At 51.2% G+C, this 19025-nt stretch overlaps 1 protein-coding gene across 3 annotated transcripts in view; it reads left to right on the top strand.

Moving 5' to 3' along the window:
* Fak (protein tyrosine kinase 2 Fak) overlaps nt 1-19025 on the top strand; it is a 44996-nt gene that overhangs the window by 5274 nt on the left and 20697 nt on the right. Inside the window, exon 1 of one of the 3 annotated variants that reach the window (XM_076815907.1) lies at nt 5275-5598. The exons of the other annotated variants lie outside the window; for them this stretch is intronic. The gene's annotated coding sequence lies outside the window, so the exon portion shown is untranslated. Of the gene's footprint in view, nt 1-5274; nt 5599-19025 lie in introns of those variants that run through there. 3 annotated transcript variants of the gene reach the window in all.

Below are 19025 nucleotides of genomic sequence, written 5' to 3'. Positions count from 1 at the left end.
CTGTATAGCTCAGCGCAGGACGCGTTCCCTCAACATCGCTGAAGCAGCACGAGTCTGAAAGGGACGATTGGTCCATAGAAGCGGCCCAAGCTGCCGCGTAAGCTGCTGGCAGCCGCGCAAAGTCTGGGTAACACTTCTCCCCTGACGAGATAAAAAGAGCAGCTCGAAGGCGGCGAGACTCGTCCGGCCTAGAACTGTAGGAGCCCCTCGCACTCGACCGTAGACAATTTTACGGAAGAAGGCAGAAACCGGGCGTTGCAGCCGCGATTCGTTTCACTCGTCCAGAAATCCAGTTACCAGGCAATTACGGTACTTGCATCAGCGAACTTTCCACGGGCAAACGGATGTCTGGGTCTCGCGGCGGCGGCTTTTCTTCTGGCGGCGGCGTCGCGGGGGTCGCGATACTACTAGCCATTGTGAGCCAGCTCCGCGGAACGGCGAACTCGGTTGACCTTATACCGCGGAGTTCAACGTTTTCCATATTATCAGGAACATCCTTTTCAGCGCGCCGAGCCCGCGAATTGTCGTCTTCGTTCCGTTTCTTCCTCCTCCGCCTACTTTCTCCTACTTCTCTCTTGTCGCCGTTACACGCGGCTCTATCGTGGGTGGCGGTTTGCTACGCGGTGACTCAACCGCGGCCACTATTGTGGTGAGGGCTGTATGCGAGATGAAATAAAAATGTCTGTACACCTTTTAGTAAATGCGACGAGGTGGTACACGCTGTTCAACGAAACTCGCGGAATGGTTGATACTGGGAAATCGTAAACATGGGTGGATCCAGAGGGGGCGATAGGGGCGATCGCAACTCCAACCCCTGCGCAAGAGTAATAAAATAGAAAAATATTATGACATTGTGTATTATTCTGTGTAATTAATTAATGTGAATTTAATTATTTAGGCTATAGTATCAGATAGAGATATTAAAATATCAGTTAAAAGCAAATTTTAAATCTTGTAAAAGAGGGTTCAGAAATGTACTTATGTACTTTTACGAAATATTTCGCTCCCTCCAAGAAACGCTCCTGAATCCGCCTCTGATCGCAAACGGGACGAGACGGTAGCTCTAATGGCTAGGACTACTTTACCCTACGTGGCCAGAGCCTGATTGACCCAGGCCCACGGTGGAAAAACCCGAGCATACCTAACCGTGAAATCGCCTCTCAAACACTAAAAGCGAACTGGCGACGAAGCCGCTACATCGGGGTCCGCGAAGGGAGGGGAGATCGTCGCGGCGCGGCGGCACTCATTGTTCGGGAATTAAGAATTCTCAAGCGGCTAATAGCCGATCGGAATCACGATAAAGTAACGGGCCTCTCTGCTAACAGTGCTAACTGCCAGCCACGGGGATCACGGTTTATAAGCTTCAACTTTAATGAATTTCAATTGATTCGTCTTCTTCTCTCGTCCAGAGGCACCGCGCCGCGCTGAGGACACCGACGTGAACCGGGTTTATGATACGGACGTGACCAGCTTCCACGCGTCTCGGATTAAACGATTCCCGGGCACCTCTGCTTTCGCGTTATCTGGCTAATAATTTACAACCGGGGAAATTCCGAACCGTAATTAGGGGATGATATCTCCGCCCTTGCGTATCTTTCTAAAAGCATCAAAGCCCCGTGTCCCTGAAGAGGGTACAGGACTATTGAAATCTTGAAAAATCGATTTTTTCATTATTATTAATTCTGAAAGTGCCACGCTTTGTGAACACTTACATTACTTACAACAATGTTTCGCGAAGAAATTCGAATAATTACGGAAATTATAGCGCTGAACGTAATTGAGTGCGTCGAGCAACGGCCTCGCGGAGCGGTATTGGCGCAGGGGACTACACTTTGAAGTCGTTTATCTCGAAACTACATTCTCCAACACGGTGTACATCATAACTCTTGAACGAATGAATATTTTCACTTAAAATTTTAACCGAAGCTGTAGAATTCCATTCTCTATCCTGTGGAATTTCCTCGTCAACATTGGATGTTTGTGAAACATTTTTTAACTGATTAAAGACGATTTTCCCCATAAAAATGTGGGGAAAATTGATTCGCGTGTAACTTTTACAATTTTTGCTTAAATTCGCCCAGCAAAATTTCACACGATGACTGTTAGCGTAGAAATTACTCACCCCAAAGCATTTTGCTTTTGGATGATTGGTTCACCTGGGACTATGTACACCGATTACAGCTGCGCGCCACGCGGGACCATCTTTAGCTTCAAATAACTTGAATAATTTTCAACATTACGACAATTTTTTTATTTTACATTACCTGTAAAAGCGTACATTAGAAACTGTGAAAAATACCCGTATGGTGATTATTTGGTATCTAAGCAATCCGACCGGCTAGAAACCGTCGATTTCAGTCGTTCGATAGTCCTATACCCCCTTAACCCTTAACTGGTATACTGTTTTTGGCAAACGCGACTGGTATACCGGGGTCGTGGCAGACCCCAAATAAAAAAGGACGCAGAAATTTGTAAAGTCGACACTAGAGCAACCACTATGAATATTTTCATCTTAGGTAATGTATAAAATAATAGAAGCGTAGAAAATTAAACTATTATTATAAAATTAATTAGAAATTCAGTTTACCAACTTAGGCAACTGAAAACTGTACATCGAACTTTGGGTGCTTGGGGTCACGAGCGACCCCAGGATACCAGTTAAGGGTTAAGCACCACCGGCCACCAAAGTGTCCGAAAAGTGCGATACAACTCTTTGCCTCGTTCACACCAGTCTTCGAGCCCTAAAGCCGCACAGCGTCTACGTTCGCGCGCCGCTCGACGTGGCTTCCGGAGGTTTTTGCGATCGTGGTCGCGTAAAAAGGCAGGCATAAATATTAATCGTCGGCCGGTGTCGGGTAAAATAGAGCGTTAACGAGGCAGGCTCGTTGCTAGTCATTTCCATTGCTGATCGCGTTGGAGTCTGTAAGCGTCGCCTCGCAGCTGTGTCGACACGCGGTGGCAAACATGCGAGTTTCCATGGGACGAGGCGAGCAGACGAGCCCCGGCAGGGGAGAAACCGGCGGCGAAAGAAGCGGAGAGGAGAAGAGGAAGACACGGTGACACGCTGCTTTTCTTTCCCCTCGGCTTTTGTCTCTTCGGCATCGGTTAGGTTAGGCGCACGCGTGTGGTCTGCTCCTAGCAGCCTCAGTTCCCTTCGCGACTCCGCGCGTTCTCCGTTTTTGCCGGCCTTCCAAGAGACGCGGGCGAATCCTGGCTCTGTGTATGCAAAACGGAATCGGCGATAATTTTCTCGCGCGTTCTCGAGGGATTTATGATTATTCCAATGGAGATCGCGCGGCTCCATCGATCCCGGCAACGAGTCAGCGCGAAGGAAACGCTGGCTGTTTGTCCATACTCCTTGGATACCGCTGTCGAGATCTGTTTGATGTTTGAGCTACCGAGCTTGCCTCCGATCGGTCCTGTTTGCGATCCTGCTGCTCCGCAAATACTGTCTTCTTTCGTTACATTTCCTGGGTGGAGTGGTCCTCGCGGTACTCCAGGTTCGGTAGCCCTGAGAGTCAACAGCTAACTCGCCGCTTCCGTCAAAGGGTAGCAGAAGAATAGCTTCACCAATTAATAAATCTCGGTTTGGAGAGTACACTAGGGTGGCTCTTATTTTCGACTTCTGAATTTTCTTCGGGGCATCCTCTAGAATAATTCAAAATAATTTTAAAAAATCCGTGTATAGCTTGAGCTCGATCGGGTAACGGGAAAGGGTGCCCCTGGGCACTTAAATATTTAAATCATTATTTAACAGCTCGCGAAGTCGATTTTATATAATATCCTCCAAGTTATTGATTAAATAAAAAAATATGTCAAACAAAAGTTGTAGATCCGTACAAGGAGCATCTTTTATGTTCTATTACTTTTTCTCGCGCGACAAGCGGTTTTCGAGAAAAGTCCGAAAAATTAAATAACAGCGACCCTAGTGCCCACATATTCTTTCTGGTCCTTCCACTCTGTGATCCAACTTCTTTCCCTGGGCACTCCTTTCGGCTCCGGTAACCTAATTACAGGGAACAGGTCCGATCACGAACGCCCCGTTACACGCGCGACTCTCGTCGCGTGTCCAACGATTTTTAACCCCGTTACGAGGGTTGATGGTTTCACGTGGCCGTTTTCGGCTCGTCCTTTCTTTCCTGCCGGAATTATAGGGCGTGCCCTGCCGGGGATCGATTCACTCGCGCCAAAGATAATTCATTATGTTTCCGTGGCTATGCGGGTGTATCGAGGGCTCGTAGATTTAAGGGAGCGTAAAAGTACGAACGATTCTGACGCGGCCATCCATCTTATTCCAGCGCCCGCTGTGCAAATGAAAAACTACGCTGCGGAGAGTTCGTAGGTGAATTTAATGTCCGCGAAGCCGGGGGTGAGGCGCGGACGTGACTGCTTGACGTTAGCCCTGCGCTCGTAAAAAAAAGCCCCCTTCGGGTTTCGCATGACAATAGAGCCTCGCGTCGCTCGAACCGCCCAACCGTGGACCCTCTTCCGTTTATATCTACCTCGGTGTTCCCGGTTTTTCGAGTTTCCACCGCGGGAAAGAGGGAGCGCGCATTCCGGCGTCCTCCAGCTGCTGGGGGATGGTGATTCACTCCATCGCGGATAATCCTTCCGTTTTCCACTGGACTTGATCCGTGAATTTCAATTCACCCGGGGGATCACCGTCAAATATTTGCGTTTCCCATGCTCGCCGGAGTCGCGATCAATATTAAGTCACTCGCAACAAAAAGGGTAGACCGCGTCCAGCGGAGGACTCTTCTCAGCATCCCGCTTACAAGCTTCCCTGAGATAACGAAACCGCACAGCCCCTCTGAAGGTCGATGTGCCTGAAACCATTTGCTCCGTCACTGCAATAGCTCCGCGCAGCTTATCTCCAACATCCATTGAACTCCAGCTACGGGGACACCTTGCACGTGCTACGAGGTTGTTCCCGAGACGCTGACGCACCTGTCGTAAGGTCGTCGCGTCACCCCCGCGATGGCGGAGGATCTGTCTCTTCGTTACACGGGCGAGATGGTAGTCAAAGGGTCGGAAGGGAAAAGATGAGCGCAGGAATGCGAAAGTGGACTAGAGAAATGTGCGGTAATGATGTTAATGAGAGAGGGAGTAGCATGATTTCCTCGGAGGAGGGGGTAAATGAAGGGAGCGAGAGAAGTGGATGACTCGCGCGCATGAGTGCGAGGGAAACGGCGGTGGCAAGCTGTCGGTGCGTCGGGGGGGAGACGCAGCGTACCAGAGAGAGAGAGAGAGAGAGAGAGGGGGTAGCGCGTGAGCGAGTAGTGCGTGTGCGAGCGACACGGTAGCTTCTCTCTCAGGGAAGAGACAGTCGCTGGCTTGCTGCAAGGCTGCTTGCATCGGGGACGCGTAAGAAACGGTGCTTACACCCTCGGTTCGCGATCGACACCCACCGCTCCCGAGTTATCACGACGGTTCTCCGTTGACGGGCGTTGATCGACCGTCGCGATCTCGGAGCGTGCCGCGCCGATTACGCGGAACGTTCCGCCAGGGCGTGCGATAAGGGAGCAGTGGTGGTTGTGGCAGTATCTGTGCACGATTCAACCGCGCCGGGCAACGGATAGTCAGGAGGTAAACGATACCGTGAGTGGTCGCAAGTCTGCTGGATAGAGTTGCAGTCGATTTAGTGGATGGATCCGCGACGATCGTCCAGAGTCTAGAACACCGACAGATAGTGACGGGGAAAATTTTACGCAGCGGTTGGAGCGGATTCTCTCGGTTCCAAGCAGCCGTGGCGGGAAGTAGCTGAGAATTAATACCGCTAGAGCTCGGGGAACGTCGTGCGCAGGGAGTTCTCCCCGCGATCGCGGCAACCCTCTTTCACCAGCCGCTCTCCGAAAATAATCGTCGTATTTTTACCAGCCCTTTACACCCACTTCGTCTCCGCGCGAAGCCGCGCAAAGTGGCGTTAATTCGGTGTGAAGCAATGGCACGGAGACGTGACGCGTCGGTCGTTGGGACACGGGGCCGAATACGTATGATCGCGCGTGTCCGCTCCGCTGGCGATGCAATCGCCGCTGTTTCATCCTCGGAGCACTTTCCTTCCCGCGCGATAACGGCCCACTCGATTTCCGTGCCATTGCCGGGGCGAAGGCGGCGCGCGCTTTTTTTCTCCCGCGTTGCTCGATGACTGGGCGTCTGATTTTCGATAAGACGCCGCTTCCTCGTCGCCTTATCGCCGCCCTCTGTCGCCGGCAAACTTTTGCCGACGCGGCCAACTGTTCGCTCGCGTTTCAACCCAGCACAATGGCACCCAGCCGGACGTGCATCGGCGCTCGGTGAAAAGCGTGTTCGTTGAACGCGTCCCGCTTTTCCGGCGCGCTGACACGCGGCCGAGACAATCGAGAAAGCCCCGCAGTTGGAGGACACTCGATCGAGGTGTCTCCTCGCTACACCCACGACGTCCCCAGGGGACTTTGAAAGTTCGCGTGGACGACGGGGACCGATTCGAGCGTCTAACGGGAGTTCGAGGCATGGCCCGATGACGAGATCACTCGATCGATCCGTGCTTCAAGGTCCGAGGCACCGAAACGCTTCTTACTTCCTCGCGCCTCCCGAAGCTGTCGCGTGGCTTCTATACCAAAGCTTCCCGCACGTGGGTACATTCTTCGAAGCAATCGCACCGAAGTCTCCTCTGCTCCGCTTGCATAGCAGTTCCCTAATGAAAGGGGACACTTTTCGCAGCGCGAAGATCCCCTCCCACGCGTCCAGCAAGCCCTCTTTATGACGCGATGCCGAGGCTATTAGACATTTACTCATCCATCTGTCCGAACGGTGATTCACCGAACGTTCCAGGTAGAAGGAGAGGCCCGGGCGAAAGTATTCTCCGCGGCGATAAACACGCGGATCGGAGCGAAACGCCAGCACCCCCGGCGTATTTTTGACTTTTAATCGCGAGGAGAGGTACCTACCTCGTCTTCGCGACTGGCTATACTCTGAGCTTCTCTCCTCGATATTCATTTTGCTCTTCGACTCGAGGAAGCAGGTAGAATTATTCTCCCGAGCTCTGTTTGGAAAAGCAGAGCCGCGTGAATCTTTATTTCCATCCGCGGAGCAGGGTGGAAGTAGATTTTGAAGTAGAACGGGAGAGGAGGCGGTGCTACCATCGGCGAGCATCGTCGAGCATCGTCGATCCCGCTGATCGCCGGTGCAGGTGAATGAATTCTCGCTCTCACGATTCGCGTTCGCCTCTTTAGCCTGTCCATCGACCCTAACTAGCTATTTATATACACGAGCTTCTTGTCTCTGTGGTCGTGGCTTCTGCGTATCCTACGTCGACGAGATACACGCGCTGCGCAGCGGCCGCGCGTGTGTTCACGCGTCGACGAGCTCGCTAGCGTCCGTGCGCGCCCAATTATAAGCGCCGCGGATATCGATACACGCTCGCAGAGGAACACGGCCGCGCGAATCCACCGGTCGCCGCGATTTTTATCGTCCTTTATTATTATTATTAATTAATTAAACGGGAATCCCCGTGGCGTGTGCGAAAGAAAAGACAAGTGCAATTACAGAGTCTGAACACTTACTTAATTAATAATTAATAGCTAGCGAGGAAAAAATAATTACGCCTTAGGATAAACTAAGTTCCACCATGTAGATTATTAACTAGCCTATATAGCAGCGTCCTAAACGAGTCAAGGGAGCTCGGGAAGGGATATCCTCGATTTTAGTATCTTCCATATTATTAAAACGCTTCCTCCATGCCGATCGTGTAATATGAAGCGAAACTGGACGCGGCGGTAGGCGAAACGGTGGCGCCTCGCGTATGTGCATCCGATCTGCATCGATCGGCCGGCCGACGCGAATGTGCGCGCCTATTTTCTAAACGACCACCGTGTCGGGCCGACCAGAAAGTCTCGACGCGTCGTTCCGATGCCAGGCGTGTTCCGAGCGGATGCGCCGCGCGTTTGTTCGCCATTCCACGCGGTGGTATCGACGTTTTGCGCGTTCCACGGGACGCGATCACGCGGGCCCCATTCCGGGTAATCATTCTCGCGCAGCGATGATCCGGAGCCGCGTTATTTCCTGCAGATAACGCGCTAGGACCGGCCACGCCTCTCCCCTGCGCCCCACGTTTCGCTGCTCGATTTTGCGTGCTTCTAAATCCGTAGCAAAAAGGAAGGAGCGCGAGCGGTCGGATAACGGCCACGCTTCCGAGGAAGCTGGCCTCTTGCGACGCGAAATCGCTGGCGATTGAAAGGCTCCCCCCAAACCAACGTGAATTTCGCGGTCCGGAGCGGATCCGCCGCGGATCAGATAACACTGCCCGTAAGCCACCGCGTATAAAATACTGCTGCTTTACTTATCTGATCCGCGGCGCGGGGCGGATATTCGCGTTGCTTCGGGGAAGCCTTTTAACGAACCGGCGAAAAAACGCCGCCGTCGACTCTTTGTTCCGAAGCTCGCGGCCAGACGGAGGGGTGCAGTAAGCTAAATTCGTAACAAAATGAAGACACCCTGCGGTGAGTCGCGCGACCCAGGCGGGCCACGGCCTCCGGGGAAGTGACTGGGATGCACGTGAAACCGTTTATACTCGATCCGCGGATACGATCGCGACGTCATTGATGTCTCTGTTCCCTCCGCGAGCTCTCTCCTCCTTCTCCGATTCCCTCGTTCCGGCGTCGTCTCTTTCGATTAAACGCGAGTGACTTGTTCGTGGCGATCGGAGTCAAAGGCGTGTATATACGTCCGTCTTCTGAGATAGGCGAGGCCAGTGTTCGGCTCGGCATTGCGGCGAAACGCGCTGGAGTTAGGAAGAGTTGGTGAGGTGCCTCGAATGGCCTGCCAAGGGGCAGATTGAAAAAGGAAAGGGAGTAGGATACGATGCGCGTTAAGCGGCCTGTAGACGGACAATATTATTGTGCAATATATTGCGCAATATTTGTGCTGGATGCCCCACACACTCGATAATATTTATTTATTTATTTATTTATTTATTTATTTATTTATTTATTTATTTATTTATTTATTTATTTATTTATTTATTTATTTATTTATTTATTTATTTATTTATTTATTTATTTATTTATTTATTTATTTATTTATTTATTTATTTATTTATTTATTTATTTATTTATTTATTTATTTATTTATTTATTTATTTATTTATTTATTTATTTATTTATTTATCTATCTATTTATTTATATATTTATTTATTTATTGTTTGTAAGCGAAAAGGGGTTCCCTTTTGTGTACAGGAGTAAGAGGGTGCATATTACAACATTCTTACAAGCATATTACAAGCATATAACATATTACAAGCATTCTTATAAGACTAAATTCTTATTTTGATCCGATTCGACCCGGTCTACCCTATATTGACCGTCTAGGACAGGTGCTGCTAACAGTCAATATCATTGTGCTATATATCGCACAATATTTATGCTGGGTGTCCCACAGACGGTCAATATTATTGTGCAATACTCAATATTGGACAATAAATATTAAAACCGTTTCGATTCACACAATATATTGTAAAATCTTCCAATATGCTCCCCAGACGGTCGATATTATTGTACAATATGAATATTGCACTATAATATCGACCGTCTAGGGGCCGATTTTCTTCTTCACTCACGCAATACATTCTACAACCCTTAAATATTTTTGCGCAACCTTCCAACAAGATCCACAGCCGGACAATAATATTGCGCAACATTGAACGTCTACAGGCCGCTTTAGACCACCGTCGCCGAATATGCTCGGCGCATAATTATGAGGGCGCAGCTGCGAGATAGCACGTACACCTTTTTCAAAACCACCGCTATGCACCTTCGTCACGGCATGGCGGTCTGTACGCACTGCCGTCGGTGTGCGCAGCACCGGTGACCGGAAGTATACCGCGATACGGCATCCAGGGTCGTTTATGGCCGCTGGATACACCTTGGCCATCGATCGGAGATACCGCTAACGGTCCGACGATCTTATCTCCGATGGTGCTCTTCCATTTCATCGATCTGAAATTCTCTTGCCTCCGGGCCCATTGCAAACGAAGCCTTCCGGAAAGAAAGGATCCCAATACCACTCCCCGAGTCTTCTCTCCGTCTCGGACCCCAAAGTAGATCACCCCGTCGGCCGTCGTAGCCAATTCGGTGGTCCCCAGCGGCACGGTGCTCCGTCCAGGAAAGCGTCCGTCACGGTGGCACGTGACCCGTGGAAAGCGTGCTCGCGTGAAAGTGCTCGTGCGTGCAGCCGGTGCCGGGCATCCGCGCATCGCGCATTTTCAATGGGACGAACGCGCACTGCCCATTGTTGCGGGCGGGTATCGCCAGGCCGCGTAACGCGGCTAGTTCGATGAACTTGGAGATACTTTTGTCCGTGGACGGTTACGCGGCGATCTATCGGCTCGCTTTATTTACGCCCCGGTTCGCATTATTCCTCGCGGCGCGCGCAACGGGAACAACGGGCCGCCTCTGCTCTTACGCGGCGCACCGCGAGCGCTTATCATCTGTGCTATCGGGGCCTCTTTCTCTCTCCATCGACAATTGTCTCTCGACGCTGCCTCCTGTCTTCCATACGTCGCCGCTCCATAATCCCCCGCAGCACGGGCCACTTGAAACCGCTCGTAAATTCGCGAACGCGCGTAGCTTTATCGCTGGCCGCGATAACGTTACGGGCCAGGCGATCTCGTAAAGAGCCAACTGCTATCACTTCGCGGAAGAAATTAATGATCCGTGGACTGAATTCGAGCGACCTGGCGCGGGGAGCTCCTCGGCCAATTAGCGATTCAGAACGGGCACTCGGAGATGCGGGTGAATTTTTCCAGGGCCACGGTGTACCGCGCAGCGGAGACCGGGGCTAGTTGATACGTTCTTCAGTTTTAAATTTTTTTCATTTTTTATTTGAATTAGTTCCTTAATAACAAATATGCCAAAATGCACTTTGGTCCTTCCTCTTTAATATATAGTAAGCGAAAACTTGAGAGAATACATACAAACTGAATGAAAAAATGTTATTTGAGCGATAAATTTGGATGTATCGAAACTATTTACTGTTTCTCCATATAAACGAAAACGGTTAAAAAAAAGTTTGTTAACGTCAAGGTACACAGTCGAATTGAACAACAAACTTCACATATCTCGCTCATATATACGGTGTCGAGATAATTCGTCTGTATCAACCTGCCCCTGTATCAACCAGCCCCGGTCTCTCCTGTTACGTAACTCAGGCGACGAATGTCTCGTCGCTCTCCATCTCGCATTCTCCCTGTACCCTGCTCCCGGTGTGATAATAAAACGAACGGGCCAGGCAGGAAAAACGCGGACAATAATTGGAACGATAAGGGGACGCGTGGCTGGGAAAATCGCGACGCATTGTCGACCGCAGACCGGATGGCGTGTACATCGCCTCCTCGAGCGCGTTCCGTCGCCGCGGCGCGACTAATGCTTACGTTTCCCCGTGTCGGCGCACGGTGGTTCGAAGTTCAAGGCCGACCTGTGCATTCGCTCGTGTAATTACCCAGGGAAACTCTTCGGTGGAAAAATTCGCTGCGGGGAACCCTGCTCCACTCGAGGAGCGCTCGTCATGCACCCCTCGTGGAATGGGGCGCTTGATAGACGCTCGAAACCTAGCAAGATGCAGTGGATGCGTTAAAGACTCCTACGCTAGTTCATCGTAGTGACGTGTCGCCTAATATATTCAGATTAGGTACTGCTGCGTAGCGATGGGCGTGATACCAGTGTTTCTCGTGAGTTTCGAGTAGTTCGATACCCAAAGTACCCGTTTGGAAGGTTCGATACGTGTCGCAATTGTAAGTACTTGGTATCGAGATTTGATAACAGTAGGAGCTAAAATGAGTGCTGAGTGGAATTGGTATCACGGCAACAGTAAAGCATCGATACTATTCGAACCGGAATCAAGCATGCATGGGTATGAAAACCGCAATGAGTACTTTAGGTATCGAATACAATCGATTCCCAAATGATACCTACAAAAGTCTCGGTCCTTTAAAGTCGACTGCGTTGGGGTCCGACGTTGAGCATACAAAGTCTCGCAGTAAGGGACCCCTGAATAGTTGGACAAGGAAAGAGAATGAATATAACGAGAGAAAGCGAAATAGACGCCCTGGGTGATCCTCTCGCGACGGTAGTCAAAGAAAGTGGTGCTCGGCACCACGTGACGAAAACAAGACCCCTCGAAGTGGTTAGTACCAGGGCTTGAAACGGTTCCGAAAATAACTGTTTAAAACGGTTATATAAAGGTTCTGATTAAAACGGTCACGGAGAACTTTTATTCCAAATAACTGTTATGAAGAACCGAAATTTCCAACTATTATCTGTTTCGGTTACATTTCCTATTTCCCTCTTCATATCAGTTCCACGACCGTTATTTTTTCGGTTCTATATCGCCCCCGAGTCGATCAGCCGATGGGAAGTTCCTCCCCCGCGATTCTTCCAGCTGTTTTAAAGGCGAATTCCTTCCTCTCGTCAAAGCTCGCGGCAGCTGTCAGCGACGAAGCCTCCGAGCAGACCGCGGATCGATAATTCAACGTTCTCACGAACCCGATCCAAAAAGAAGGAGACGAATGGACACCGGCTGAGAGGAGGCGGCAGGCACGGCGAGGGGTCGGTCGAGAGACGGAGAAAAGTGTGCCCTCTCGCCGCGCGTTAATTTGCATCGGGGATGTATACATATACACGCACAGAGGGAGAGAGGATCCCTTTTTGCCCGAGCACGTATCATCAGGGGTATCTAAGAGTGAAACGAGGGTTGAACCTCGAGGGGTACCGATGTCGCGCACCCTGCCACCGCCGGTTTCGCCGAAATTAAACTATCATCTCGCTGGAAAAGGTGTGTATACCCTCCCGCGTCCCACTCGACCAAGTCCCTTTCTCCGCGCGCGAGAAAATTCTCCTCTTTATCGTGGAATGGAAATTCTTGGCGCGGCTGGGGGGGGGGGGGGAATGGGGGATCGATCGTGCCTCCCCGACGTCATTTTTCCCCGCGGTATTATTCCGAATCGAAGTTGTCGTACAGGATGCAGGCGCGTCAAGATTACGTACGTGCCGGGAATTCTGGGATACCAGCGACGGTATCGAAACCTACGAATTCTTCCTGTCGTCTGTTGTTCGCCGCCTCGCCGTCGGCGCTGTGGAGGAAACTTCAATTTCCAGGGAATCGACTGGCCGTGCACGCGACTGCAAACAAAAGAAGAGGAGGAAGAGGCAGAAGAATTAATCCTGCTTCCTCCCCCTCTCGCTCTCCCCCTCCCTCCCCTCGCCCAATCTAACAGAACTTATTGCATCTTAAACGTATTTCCGTTCTCTCTCTCTCGAGCTACTCCTCCGGATACTTCCTCGGAGCGCCTCTAGTTCGCGGATAACGCAGCAATCGATGGGATAAATCGAATTAGGATCATAGCGGAGGACGAACGGTGTACCATCGGAGCTGCGGCTTCGCCATTCCCCCCCCCCCCCCTTAATTGTCTCGTCCCGCCGGGACACGCCGATATCGAGCCCCCGCAAACGTTATTTGGACGGAATATTACGGCGACAGCAAAGAATCAAAGCGTCCCACCCGTCCTCGATTTCCCGGGGAACTGATTTCAGGGCGTCGCTTCCATTTAGAGCGACAAGTGGCCCCGGCGAACTTTTCGCCGAGCATCGCGGTCGCTGCCTTCGCTTGCTCGGGAATTTAATATTAACGATCCCCCATTGTTTCTTTGAAAAGCCGGGGACGTGTTTGCGAAGCAGATCCCCGTAAGTCGACTTCGTCGCTTGCGCTCCTCTGGCGAGAGCATTACTCTTGCGCGACAGGCGAATCTCCCCTGCCAGGGATAATTAAATTGTCTACAAAAAGGATTAATTAAACCTGGGCATTGCATCTGTCCACGCGATAATCTCGTACCGCATCGGATCGTTAAATCGACCCCGCTGCACATGCACCGGGGCGCGACGGGGCTGATCCGCGTAATGGGAACCTTTCGCGCGCCATCCGGAGCCCCGATTTTCAATATTTCTTTTTTTTTTTAATAGTCGGGCCGAAAATACTCGAGCAAAGCCCCCGAATCGCGTCGTCTTCGCCTACGCCGCGCTTCCGGCAGATCAATATGCACGAAGCTCCAGTTGGCCGAATTCGCCGGCGTGCACGTGGACAGCACAGGCACAGCCGGAGACTTTGAAGAGCTCCCTGGTTCCCTGGCCGCGCTGCGACGCGTGTATAGATCGCGGTTGAATATTCCATTCGCATATAGCAGCAGGAAGCAGCAGGGAGGGTTGTATACGCGGTGCATAGGCTCGAACCGGGGGCTGCGGCTATTCCGGCGAGCAGCTCTCGAGGGTTGCTATCAGGGTCGAAGCTAGAGCTGGCAGCCACTCGATATCGCGCAGACCTCTTGTTATCGCGTTGTTCGTGAAAATAGACGGGCGAATTAACTCGTCTGGGGCCAGGGAACGGGTGCGGGGGAGGGTTACGATTGTTTTCTCAGCCCGTTCGCAGACGTCGTTAAAACAGGACCGCCTGGGCCCTGTCCGATGTTTACAAGGCTGTCGAGATAATTTCGGGTGTAACGTTGAGGAGCAGGCGGGCCAGATAGTCGGGAGGAAGCGACGCCCTCGAGCTCCGATTACTCGACAACGCGTCCTGCGACCAGCCACTGCGCGCTCGTAATCGAGTTATCAAATTAATTTGCTCGATTATACGCGGTGCCGAGGCACGCCGCACTCGCCGTGTTAACTGGCCTCTCCAGGAGGCAGCAGTTCGAGCGTTCTTCCACGGGAGAGTGCATTCTCACGCGGGATAGAGTCATCGTGACGAGCGCGAATGCGAGTCGTTTCCGCGGAACGACGTTGAAACGCTCGGCGGAATTGATTCCGGATAGTTCGGCCAACTGCGAAACTAATCTCGCAAATGGCAGCAGATTTCCATGGTCCAGGGCTGCAAATGAACTCGCGGCCACCGCTGGCAAGCGTTTCAACTTTCTTGGCTGATATTTCGTCGGCTGTCTGCCGGCGAATTACGCGCCGCTAACTCGCGAAGAATCGCAAGGTGCCTTCTACGTATGCGTTTGCTTCTGAAGGATTCACAGTGGGGAAATTTTGCGATTTTATGCCCGAAACTACAGAAAAGAAATTGTTGAATTTTACAAATTTATTAGAAATGTCAATTGAAGAACTATATCTATTTTCGTGGTTGAAACCTCAAAACTTATTTTTAATATATAAAATTCGGCACTTTTACGTTCTAATATGTGAGAAACTAAATTATCCGAGAAACAGCACTTACAAAAATTACGAACGGTAAAGATTTATTTATTATTTACATTTATACACTTTTTTCTTTGTTAGAGAAAATTTCTCTTTTCTTTTTTTCTTCTATAGTGCAGCAGGGCACAGCAGAAGGGTTATCATATATAATACAAATAATCAAACAGAGGATCGAAGCTGAATAAAATCGTTTAAAAAAGAATAAAAAGATTTGTAATGTATAACATGTGAACCACTCTCGGTCACAGTTTTCTCGTATGTTAGACAAGACACACTGGATCGTGTTTAAAAAATGCATATAATTACAAGATTAGCAACTATTAGCAATTAATAATTGCATTTATAGAATCAAAATAGTCCAACGTAAAATAGGAATGAAAATCATTGCAGGATATTATGGGATTGATAACTATTTTATGTATTGAAAATTGATTCCTATATGAAAAGGTTATTTCTAACACACTACTTTAAAAATTGTATAAATTACATATTAAAAACCGAAACATAATTATTTTGAGGACAAAAAGATATCTTACGCACCACCAGGAATTGAATTCATGCTTTCAAATTATTTTCAGATCAGATAACACAATATAAGTGTTCGAAGCAACTTGAAAATCTGGATTAATTCTTTGCGATCGGGGTCTAACCTCCCATGAACATAAAAATTTGCGAGTCTATACGAGCTTTGTATAAAAACATTTAACAGTAAAATTGGTGGCATTTGATACTCATATTAGTTCTTCAATTGACATTGTCATTTATTTTGCCGAATTGAAAACTTTATTTTCGTTGTTTTGGCCATAAAATCGCGAAATTTCCCCACTGTGCGATGGGCAAAGTTATAAAGTTTCACGACCCGAGGACACTCGAATGCCCCTAGACAGTGACATTTCCTGGACCCGTAACGAACTCTGTCCCTTTATATCCGGCAGCTCTTTCTCCTCGGCTGAAATTGTACTCGCCCCCAAACCACCGCTCCTATTTAAAGTTTCGAGGACGATCTTTCTTTCCCTTACCTCCCGGCATCTTAGCCTACCCTTCTGCATACAAAATGCCATCCAAACCGAAAGGTCACCCTCCTGGACGTACGAGCGTCTACAGCACTGCCCCAGTTTCAACCTGCATCCATGCTCGTGCACAAACGGAACAGTCTCTCGCCGAACTTAGTACCAAGCGATACCACCCTCTTCGAAAGTCGTTCGTTTCGTAACGCATGGGCGCCGCGCGACGGCCCAAAACTCGAGGGAGGATTGCTTTCGCCCGTTTCTTTGAACGAGAAGAGCTGGAGGGTGCGGCCAGCCAATGAGCACATGATCTCCCAATTCTAATTGCAGCCACGGCATTGATTACTCGCGACCGCAACGACGCGATTGCCCATGCCTGTCTCCTGGATGGCGAAGCGAAAGCTACCCCTGCGTGGCCACGCAGGCCTGGATCCCCGTGCAGGAACGCGTTTCTGCTCGATGCAAATGCGCCGGGTGGCCGGCAAAAAGCCCGTGCGTCGCGGCTAAATAATACGGATACAGTAATGGACGGTGGCCGTGTTCTCGCGGGGGGGGGCTCGGCGCGATCGGACGTTAACTTCGCCCCTGGCACCGTGTACGTGTGCCTGCACGCCGGTGTGCGCGTGTCGGGGGGTTGCGAGCCGTGTCAGGATCGAGGGTAGGCGGCCGACGAACCGAGGGCGGCCGGCAGACAGGGACGAAGGGAGAGAGGCCTCGACGAAAGAGAGAGAGAGAGGGAGAGAGAGAGAGGGCAGGCAGTCACTCTCTCTCTCTTTCTCTCTCTCTGGCAGCGGGGGAAGGACGCCAGGCGTCGCGGCGCAGCCTGCCGCACCCAGCAAAGCGCCTGCTCCCCTTGAACCGGCAAAACGTATACCTGACGCAACCGAGGAGACGACGAACGCGCGTCGTTCCCGCGACACGCTGTTGCTAGGCGCTCGTTTTCGATCCTCCGCTTCCGTGCTAACCACCCCCTGTGTCCTGCGCCCACCCTGCGATCGCTCGCTCGCTCGCTCGCGTACCACCGACACCCCAGCCAAGGTCAGCCGAAGCGAGCGGACTTTTCACGGGCTCGCCGCTTCAAACGAGCCCGTTGTCCTTCGACCTGCGCGACCGCCTAGTCCCCCGAGTGCACCCTCCTTGTCCAGCCACCCCTGTGCCCGCTCAGTGTCGCGGCCAGCAGTCACACAGTGCGCGAACAGTGAACCGGTTCCCGAGCCCTCGCGGAGCCAAAGCGCAGGGGAACTAGCTACGAGGCTGAGCAACCGGTCGAAGGAGGTACAGAGGGGTTGTTTCTCAGCGGAGCCCGAGGTGTACCGGTGCTCGAGCTGCGGAGAGTTTCAGGGTAGCAGTATCGGCCGCGTACGCGGCAGCAAGTAGCTGAAGGTGAAGTACGAATTAGTGGGAGAGTGGCGTGGAGAGGAGGAAGATTTCGAAGCGCCGTGTCAAGGTTGCACGACCTTGATTCGGTCAGCGACACGAACCCGGCTACGTTTCGCGAAATCCAGCGAACGCAGGGATCCCTGCGTAGGACGTCGCCTGAGCATTCTCTCTCGCTCGATTTTTCGTGCAAACTCAGCTACCCCGTGCTGCCTGGCGCGCTCGTTTAAATAGTAGTCTCCGGAAAGTTTGTCTCGCGGTTTCTCGACCATACTGTCACCGTGCTCGTGGTTCGTCTCGAGCGGGGGGAGTCGTTCGTTTTATCCGGTCGTTTTGAAGTCTCTACGTGGCAGACGGAGTCTTAAAGTTTCACGAGGGTTCGCTGGCCCGTGGAATCGTATAATTTTAGGAACGCTCTTATTCTCCGCGCCAGGGCGCATCGGCTTCCTAGGATCGACGGGGACACGTAAGTTTACAGCCTGCTAGGAAGATCGGCCAAGCGATCTCCTGCGAGCTGGCTGTTTCTGTAAGCCGAGGAGGACGTTCACGAATATTTATGCACGATTACTGGCCGTCCCTGATGAAATACGGCGACTCCCCCTGCCGTTCATTATGCAACGCTGCTCCGCGATCCCTGGAGCTCTGAACGATTAATCTAATAATCGCTCGGTGTCGCGAGATCCCCTCGAGTTTCATTGATTCCAGTGCTCTTCATTGCGCATTGCCCGACTGTCTTTTCACGCGGTAGCGGAGGAAACGTATCGCGCAACATTTGCGTGGCTCGGGGGACTAATTACCGCACCAACGGGAATAACACTGTGGTGGTCGGCCCAGCGGAGACTGCAGACAGTCGTGGGTGGTGTCCATCTTGAAATAGGTTGCATACTTTACTCCGGGAGTCGCGGGGTCCTTTTTTCGTAAATTAAATTTATCCGCTCCACGCGGACAGGACTTTTTTTCTTCGGACAACATTTCTCTTCCCCTCTCGTTATTTCCGTTTGCGCTGTCTATGCGAAACGTTTCATTGAAATCAGTGACCTATTCCGCGTACACCCTTCCGCGACACCTGTCCAAGGCACCTTCGCTTCGTGTACCTCATTAATTCGCGGGCTAGATGCCGTATCTCGGTGAGACAGGGCCCCAGGCGTCCGACACCTCGCCGGAAGTGTTCCGTGTTTACGTTCCGTCCAGCGGGATTTACGCGGCGCATAGGGGTTGATGACCACGCTAACGTTGCGGTGGTCGGCCCTGCAGGGACTGCAGCCAGGCTTAGGCGGTGCCCCGAGAGTTTGGGATAGGTTAGGTCTGTCCATACGTATAGACAACCGCACGCGAGATTCTTATCGGTGGAAGTGACTCGCGAACCGGCCGTCACTGGCTTCCGATGCACCAGAAGACGAAGAGGGCCGCTGATAAGGGGTC

Source organism: Andrena cerasifolii, chromosome 7 (genome assembly GCF_050908995.1).
Source record: "Andrena cerasifolii isolate SP2316 chromosome 7, iyAndCera1_principal, whole genome shotgun sequence".
NCBI lineage: Eukaryota > Metazoa > Arthropoda > Insecta > Hymenoptera > Andrenidae > Andrena > Andrena cerasifolii.
This window is presented reverse-complemented; position numbering and strand designations above follow the sequence as displayed.